The following is a 10,019-nucleotide window of genomic DNA, read 5'->3' as shown; positions in this document are numbered from 1 at the left end:
GAACCTCCACCGCGTCCTGCTCCGGCTGGCGCCGCATGGCCCCGTGCCCCGGCGGCCTCGTCCCGCCCTGCGGGCGAGTGCTCGCTCGGGTGCGCCCGCACCCGCTGGACCAAACCCGCCAAGGCCCCTGGGGCCTATGATAGATGGACCCCATGCCCAAAACATTTTAAAAAAAGAATTTAAAACTATATTAATAATAACAATAATAAAAATATTAGTTAATTAATTAATTAAAGAATTAATTAACTTAATTAATCATAATTAGATTAATCTAATCACTAATTAATCTAATTAACTATTAGTTAACTAATCAGTCAATGACATGCGGGACCCTCACGTCAGTTTGACCCAGTCAACGCTCTGTTGACTGCTGACGTCATGATGACGTCAGCATACACTATTCTGGATAATGTTGATTTAAAATAATTTAGTAAATTCTAAAAATGATTTAAATCTTTTAAAATTAATATAAAATAATCCGTAGCTTAGATGGAAAAACTTTGTACATGAAAGTTGCTCAAAACGACAAGGCAAATCCGAATATGCAACCCGTTCGTCCGCCACGCGTCCCTAGCATAGTGAACCTGCAACATTTCACCTCTGGTTCATCTGTCCAAAAACGCGAAACACCGGGGATACTTTCCCGAATGTTTCCCTCCTTCACCGGTATCACCTTCTACTGCGTTAGGTCACATCTAGCACCGTGTATTGCCATGCTATGCTTTGTGATACTTTGATTTCTCTGTTATTTATTGTGTTCCCCCTCCGTTACTTCTTTCCGGTAGACCCCGAGACTGCCGGCGACCCCCAATTCGACTACGGAGTTGACGACCCCTCCTTGCCAGAGCAACCAGGCAAGCCCCCCCTTGATCACCAGACATCGCCTATTCTCCTCTATACTGCTTGCATTAGAGTAGTGTAGCATGTTACTGCTTTCCGTTAATCCTATTCTGATGCATAGCCTGACATTGTTGCTACATCTGTTGATACCTTACCTGCAATCCTAAATACTTAGTATAGGATGCTAGTTTATCATCATTGGCCCTACATTCTTGTCAGTCTAACTTGCTATACTATTGGGTCGTGATCACTTGGGAGGTGATCACGGGCATATACTATACTATACATACATACTATACAGATGGTGACTAAAGTCGGGTCAGCTCATTGAGTACCCGCAAGTGATTCCGATGTGGGGGCTGAAAGGACAGGTGGCTCCATCCCGGTAGAGGTGGGCCTGGGTTCCTGACGGCCCCCGACTGTTCCTTTGTGGCGGAGCGACAGGGCAGGTTGAGGCCACCTAGGAGACAGGTGGGTCTGGCCCTGGTCGGCGTCCATGGTTATTTCATAATAACACGCTTAACAAGATCTTGGTATTTGATCTGAGTCTGGCCACTGGCCTATACGCACTAACCAACTACGCGGGAACAGTTATGGGCACTCGACGTCGTGGTATCAGCCGAAGCCTTCTTGACGTCAGCAACGGAGCGGCGCGCGCCGGATTGGAGTGGAACGCCTGCTCTTGTATTAGGGAGGCTAGGTCCGCTTCCGACCGCCCTCGCAACGTGCAGGTGTGCAATGGGTGATGGGCCCAGACCCCTGCGCGCATAGGATTTAGACCGGCGTGCTGACCTCTCTGTTGTGCCTAGGTGGGGCTGCGACGTGTTGATCTTCCGAGGCCGGGCATGACCCAGTAAAGTGTATCCGGCCAAATGGGATCGAGCGTGTTGGGTTATGTGGTGCACCCCTGCAGGGAAGTTAATCCATTCGAATTGCCGTGATCTTCGGTAACAGGACGACTTGGAGTTGTACCTTGACCTTATGACAACTAGAATCGGATACTTAATAAAACACACCCTTCCAAGTTCCACAGACAACCCGGTGATCGCTTTTCCACAGGGCAACGAGGGGAGGATCACCGGGTAGGATTATGCTATGCGATGCTACTTGGAGGACTTCAATCTACTCTCTTCTACATGCTGCAAGACGGAGGCTGCCAGAAGCGTAGTCTTCGATAGGACTAGCTATCCCCCTCTTATTCTGGCATTCTGCAGTTCAGTCCACTGATATGGCCTCCTTACACATATACCCATGCATATGTAGTGTAGCTCCTTGCTTGCGAGTACTTTGGATGAGTACTCACAGTTGCTTTGCTCCCTCTTTTCCCCCGTTTTCCTCTTCTTCTCGGATGCCGCAACCAGACGTTGGAGCCCAGGAGCCAGACGCCACCGTTGACGACGACTACTACACTGGAGGTGCCTACTACTACGTGCAGGCTGCTGACGACGACCAGGAGTAGTTTAGGAGGATCCCAGGCAGGAGGCCTGCGCCTCTTTCGATCTGTATCCCAGTTTGTGCTAGCCATCTCATGGCAACTTGTTTACTTATGTCTATACTCAGATATTGTTGCTTCCGCTGACTCGTCTATGATCGAGCACTTGTATTCGAGCCCTCGAGGCCCCTGGCTTGTATTATGATGCTTGTATGACTTATTTATATTTTAGAGTTGTGTTGTGATATCTTCCCGTGAGTCCCTGATCTTGATCGTACACGTTTGCGTGCGTGATTAGTGTACGGTCAAATCGGGGGAGTCACATTTTTAGACCATTAAATCGTTTTGTTCACTAAATGGACAACACCTTGCGCAAGCTTCATCTAGTGGGCCAACAAAATCAGCTTCGAAAGCTATGCCGGAATGCAGCCCATTTATTTAGGTTTTACATCCCATTTTATTTTGTTTGCCAATACATCTATTTCATGGGCCGTGACTCAAAAAATAATCTATTTCCTATGCTGGATAAAAATAATAATAGCTGATTTACTATTTATGATAATTGTTTCTAAAAAAATACTATTTATGATAATTTACAACGCATTTGATCATTTATTCGAATACACCTATTTACTGAGCTGGGTCAAAAATAATATTGCGTACATGCAACACATTTATAATTTCTGATAATTTACAAGCCATTTGATTAGTAGAAATTGACCCATTTTATGGGATGGGTGAAAAAACAATGATGGTCTGGACTGAGCATTTCGTATAAAAATAATATTGAGATATGAATATTATTTAAAAATTAAGTTGGACTAGGTAATCTTATTATATAAAAAATGAAATGGGTTGTGCATTCTATTAAAAGAAAGATAGGCTAGGTTGCGCTTATTTTAGGATATTGTGTACAATTGTCGGCCCAGTTGCATTGCTGATGTTCAAACAAAAGGCTTGTGTAGTATAGTACAACTTTACAAGGTTACTCAGCCCACATTCAATGACGCCAGAAAGGCCCAAACAAGGCTTCTGTACAACTTTTTGAAATCAGTGAGCTCAATTAATAACTTAAGAAAAAGTCAGAGTATAGTGGAACCTAATTAAAAGCTGTCACGAGCAAAGAAATAATTCAACGGGTCCCACTTGTGTGTGTGTCTGTGTGTGTGTGAGAGAGAGAGAGAGACCCATCGGTCGATGCTCGTAAATACATGTTTCCGCCATATGCATTAATTGCTGATGCTCAGTATAAACTTATATAATTGACACAATCATATAGGACATCATACCACAGTGAGGGCTCCTTTGATTCAAAGGAATTTTATAGGATTTCTCGAGGATTGAAATCCTTAGAATTTTTTCCTATGTTTGTCCTTTGATTCATTGGACTGGATCTCATAGGAATTTTTCCTATGGAATCTTTTGTACTACATTTCATAGAAAATCTAACATCTATTCCAATCTCTTTTTTACAATGCCTTTGTTTTTTCCTGTGGCATCAAAGACTCATTGCTAATCCTATAGGATTCAAATGGACATGCCATTCCAACCATATACTTCTCCTATTCCTACGTTTTCAAAATCCTATGAATCAAAGAGACCCTGAACTTGCATACAAAAATTTCATGCAGGTGGCACAATCTGGGTGGAAGCAGTGGATCGCTACGGGTAGGGCTATGTTGAAACCAACGAACTCGTACATAACGGTTCATTGTCTTTATCAATGACGGGGAAATATCTTGAATGCTGACAACACAATAAGTTCTGCTAGCGCATTAAGTTGATTTACAACCCTTTCTAAAAAAGTTCAAGTACAAAAATAGAACATGTCACAATCAAATGAATTGGCACATCAGTGCTTCACACCGATAGCTTGGATCTAACTAGTATCTGACAAGATTCAGTTGTTACCTCAAATTAGAGGACATCCAGGCAGCCAACCCTGCCTCTTCTCCCAAAGAAGCAGTGGCCTCCACCGCGCGATGGAGTAGGCCCTGTGCCATCCATCGTTCCGGGCAACATGATGAAAGTCTGACATTGACTCCTGTAATGGACGTCGTCGACGGACCCTGGCACCAGCAGCGGCGACAGGACTTCGATTGATGGATTGACCACTTCTTCTAAATGCATGAACACTGTACATCCCTAACTTGGTCCGCGGTAGCCTTGGTGGTGAAGAATAGTACAACCCCGGTTCCTGCACCGGTATCTCAACAGCAATCACCTTCGGTATGGCAGACGACTTCTTAATCCATGCCATAACCGTCAGAGCCCAGCTGTCTGGAGGAACAAGCATACTTACGAGCTCACCTCCAAGGTCGTTGATAAGCTCATTCATGGACTCGCTGTTCCAAGCATGTCGAGGCATGCCATGGAAGGTAAGCATTGTTAAAAACACAAGCTCAGAGGGCACGGAGCCCCATCATGGGTGCCACCAATCAAATCTCACCAGTGCGCCATCACGGAACAAACGCCGGTAAGATTCGAACACACAATTGTAGTCCAAAGTTATCTGGAACCTGACGAAGAAATTTGCCGGTGGCGGACAGTCTTCGACGAGCAAGTCACTTATTTGGATGTCATGCGCAATGCCAAGAGCTTTGACAAGGTCGTCTGGCGAGACAGGAGGCCAGTCGCCGTTGATGGTTACCATCAGCACTTTGCTGGCAAACTAGTCATCAAGCGCCGCCATGCCACTATTGAGCGACAGCAAGCAGCACCCAAAGGTAGGACGGACCTCAAGATCTCCAGCTGGGAGATCCGTGTTGATCGGTGATATGATAGTCCGCTTGAGTATAGGGAGTACAAGAGGGGGATTTGAGGGAACTGGAGTAGGAATCGAGATTCCAGAGGTGGAAGAGGGGCAGGAGATTAGGGATGAAAAAGGTAGCATGAATTTCAAACACGCGTCAATATGCTCTCGGCGCGCAAGTGCACGAAAACACCGGTGGCGCCCACATGTCGGCCTAAGAGTCCTTATTCTTTCTTTTTCTGAGAGCCCAGCCTTTTTTTGAGGATATTTTGAGAGCCCGGCCTGAGAGTCATAGTTGACCTGCTGGCATTGCATTACTACTCGGCCCATAGTCAGCAACACCTCGCTGGCCCAAACAAGTGTACATCATCGAAAAGAAATGGAGCACAAATTATAACTTGAAAAATGGAGATATACTCTGAACACTTGAGAATGGTGATGCCCTCATTTAGCCAACCAGCAATTCGAGACAATAAACAGTTCGAAACAACGATATATACAACATTTAAACACTGTCTAGTGACTACTACTGACATAAACAACAACACATGATAGTTCATAAGAAGTCTTGCTACACCACCAAAACACACCCATCTGCAGCGCTCAGACTCTCATGATCCAGACGAGAATGACATTCTAAATAGAGGCAACTATTACATAGTAAGAGTGACATTGACGAGGATGACCAAATAACAAGGTAGATGCATAACAAAAGAGAGAACTAGCCATCCACAACAACCAGCAAAGACAACAAGTCATTTGAAGAGGTATGATCCAATACCATCATAATTTGCATCCCCGCTTCAACCACAAGTGATCCAGAGACACCAGTACTCCACCCTTTTGACGCAACAGCCCAATTACCTATCAACCTGAAGGCTTGAACCACATCACTACCTGTCAGACTTGAGACATCCAAGGATCAAAGATAATCCAGATGCCTGTGTCATTCTCACCTTCTTTTAACTACAGGCTGTATCGTTGACAAGCAGGGGAATTTGCTCCCAAACTCCTAGGGCTTGCCGTGTAGACACAGTTTCCCATAGCAAACAGAGCCTCTCTGCCATCAAGGTCCTTGACAATGGTTATCTCCTGGTTAATCAGATAATTGAGTCCGAGAAATAGAGAGTGTGAACCAAGGCTGTTTACCTCCAAGTCAAAAATCCTGAAGGCCCCAACAAGCTAGTATCCTGCTCATAGACGTAACAGCCATTGTCCGGATACTCACGTATTTCATGGTGCTTGCACACAGTGGGGGTTTTGCAATATAACTTTTCCAGCTCATGTGTGCGAATGATCATCAGTCTTTTACCGTCGTCTGATCGAGCGAGGAACCAGTTGTGCTTCCCTGTTTTTGGCAAAGATGGTGTGATTACAAAGGGCAGTAACTGTACGAACACTGCATCATATCAGAAAGGACACGCACTGCTAATGTAAGATCAGCATTGTTCAGAGTATGAGTAGGATAATTCAAAAAACAACATTGATATGTCCCTACTGGAACTGAGAGGAATATATAGGGAAATGTATACTGGGTTCAAAAATATAAAGTGCCATCCATGGTTATACTCATGTTATCTCGTAATCGATTCTTCACAGGAAACTACCATGTCATGCATGTTATGTAATCATGTTCTACCCTCACAAACAAATTCTTCAAGAAAAATAACAGACCATGAATTGTTATATACTCATGTTCTCTGGGAAATTTTTTGTGAGGATATTATTCTAGCCATTGATTGCTGAAGGGCGAATATAGGTATGTACACATAGTAAGCATTACAGGATTTCACTACTTCCAAATATAGAAATTTCGCCATCTGCACATTTACTTCCCTAATGTATGGTTAGATGAAACCAATAGTGTGATGCATGTTTCTACATCAGGAAAATGAGGAAACTAGCATGGCCATTGATACACACTCATATTTAGTAGTATATAGATTACTACTCAAATTCAAGGGTACAAGCATATTCAAGGAGAATAAATGTACCATCCCAAATTTTCAATTTGGAATGTTATACATTAGATCATCATTGCATATCATATTTTATTGTATTTTGGCTTGATCCTAGAAATTCTGCGCAACTCAAGGACCCACGGAGAGAGTTGGGGATTTCGTTATTTTCATATTTGAGTTTTATCAAATTTTGAAAAGAGGATCGTTGGATTTTAATTATTTTCTCTTCGAATATTTATTTTATGAAAATAAAAGAGAGGGGATAAAATGACTTTCCCAAAATAAAGAAATATTGGAGTTTTAATATTAAAATCAAATAAGTATTTTTTTATTCGGAGTTTTATCCCTATTTTATTTGAATTAGGAAAAACATGCGTTTTTCAAAATTGCATTAGAGGCCCAAATAAATGTTCTCCTTGTCCGCTATATTTTTGGAGGACGGGGAAAATTTATTTCAGGATTTTTGGAGTCCGTTTTGTACTTCTTTTATTTATTTTTCTGCGCGTGAAATTATTTTAAAAAAAAGTCAACCGACCTAGTCGGGCCATGCCCGACTAGGACTCCAGCCCGGCCGACCTTTAAGACGCGAGGCCCGAGCCGCCCCAAACCCTAGCCCCGCCCTGCCCGATCCGCCGCCGCCGCGAGACGCCGTCGCCGCCGCCGCGAGTCCCGCCACCGTCGCCTCCCGCCCGCGCCCCGGAGCCCCGCCGCCACCCGACCCCGCCGCCGCCCGTCGCCGCCGCCGGCCATCACTGGATCCGCCGCCGTCCCAGCGCCGCCGATCCCGCCGTCGAGGTAGTCGCCGAATCTGCCGCCGGTTTTTGCCGGTTAACCATCGGTTTTTTTAAAAGAACCCTCAGTTATTTTTATTTTTAGATCGGTTTTATTTTTTCCGATTTAGTTATTTAGCGAACGCCCATTCGTTCGTTCATTTTAACGAATGTTTTCCACTCATTAGCCGCAGACAGCAAACGTTGGTTCGTTAGCCTGTTCGTCAGTTTTCTTTTTCCAAGGATTTTCCGCGATTATTTTTTATCGTGATTTCTGTCCTGATTTTCGTTTTAGTTTATCTTTTCGCTCGTTTATCGGAATCAGGCGATTCAAGTGCCTAGAGTTTCGTCTCGAAGCCCTCTTTCTCTTTACAACTTGAACATGATTTTTCTACTGTAAAATTTGACTTAAGTCCAGATTAGTAAACGGAGCTTGTTTCTTTCGCAGTTTGAGTTTCGTTGCTTCGTTTGATTTGATTCTTTTTGCAAACTGGAGTTCTTAAGTTGAAGTTTCTGGTTAGATCTCTTATTTGAGTTTTACCCGTGCTTCTAGTTGAGTTCTTATTGTATGCTTGTTTGTTTGCGATAGAGTACCCAGAGTGCGAAGCGTTCTACTACGAGTCTCTAGGTTTCACGGAACATCAGCAAGGCAAGTAACACTTTGATCATACCTCTTTACTACCCAGTTTTATTGCATTAAATCAATCCTCAAACAATTGCATGGTTAGGATCTGATTAATATGTGGATTTTGGGAAGTAGATGAGGTAGAACCTATTACCTGTTTATTATCAAACCTTTGGGAGTTAATTCTACGTTGCTTACACTACAAAAAAATACACTTCCATGATGATACGTGTTTGTCACAGTACGTCGCGTTTTTTGTCATGCATGTACATCCATGACGATTTTATGACAGAATCAAGATAGTCATACTTGTGCTGTCGTAGAAGTGTTCCATGACATTACCAAAATTATCATCACGGAAGTGTCCACTTCCATGATGATATATCGCGCGTCACAGAAGTGCTTTCGTCAAGGGTGACCAACACGTGGCATCCACCGTAACGGAACGCCGTTAAGCTATCGGGTCCGGTTTTGGATCCGATAACCCATTAACAGCCCCGACCAATGGGGATTTTCCACGTGTAAAATCATCATTGGCTGGAGGAAACACATGTCGGCTCACTGTTGGGACAGATGTCATCCACTCATTGGACCAAAGGCGCCTATGATACGGCGACACGTGGCACGGCCCAACAGAGGCCCATTCCTGTGAAAAGGCCGGCCCGTTTGACTTGGTCAAAAGGTGGTGGGCCGGCCCACGGAAAGCCTGTTAACGGCATGTTCGCATATAGCCCATTTACAGCCCGCTAACCCAAGGCCCGTTACGACCTCTCCGAATTAGACCCAGTAGCATCATATGGGCCGTCCAATATGATTCCAGCCCGTTTTAACTTTCGGCCCATGTGTGGCCCATGACTTCTTTCGGCCCATATGAGGCCCTTTGTAACTCTTGGCCCATTAACGGCCGGTGGTGAAACTGGCCCGTAATGAATAGTGTATCACTTTATACCCATTGACGGCCCGTTATTCCATTGGGCCGTTTCCAGCCCAAGTTATCTTTCGGCCTTCTCAGGACCCATTGATTCTTGGGCTCATTTGCATCATTCGGTTACATACGACCCATTACTGTCATTTTCTGCTTGTGGGCCAAATTCAGCCTGTCGTTACAGTCGGCCCGTTTGCGGACCGTTGATATGTTGGGCCGTTTTCATGTCAAAAAAACCCGTTGGGCTGTTTTCATAGAGTTATCAAATATGGCCTATTAACTACCCTTTATGGTCCACGAATAGTACATCCCATGATTGGCGAAATGATGATACGCCCCGTAGAAGGCCCATGGATCCTACGGCCCGTATGAGGCCCATGGATAGTACGGCCCATAGAAGGCCCATGGATCGTACGGCCCGTAGAAGGCCCATGGACTCTACGGCCCATAGAAGGCCCATGAATCCTAAGGCTCATATAGAAGGCCAGTGGATCCTATGGCCTGTATAGAAGGCCAATGGATCCTACGGCCAGAAGAAGGCTCATGGATCATACGGCCTGCAGGAGGCTCGTGGTTACAACAGTCCGTGTGTTGCCATGATTATTTTGGCCTAGTTACCAAAAAAAGGCTATTGTGGCCACTAGAAAAACACAAAAAAAGAACTGCAGTGACTATAAGCAAACAACTAAACAAGATAATAAGGAAATAAATAAG

The sequence above is a fragment of the Triticum dicoccoides genome, chromosome 1B (assembly GCF_002162155.2).
Source record: "Triticum dicoccoides isolate Atlit2015 ecotype Zavitan chromosome 1B, WEW_v2.0, whole genome shotgun sequence".
NCBI lineage: Eukaryota > Viridiplantae > Streptophyta > Magnoliopsida > Poales > Poaceae > Triticum > Triticum dicoccoides.
This window is presented reverse-complemented; position numbering follows the sequence as displayed.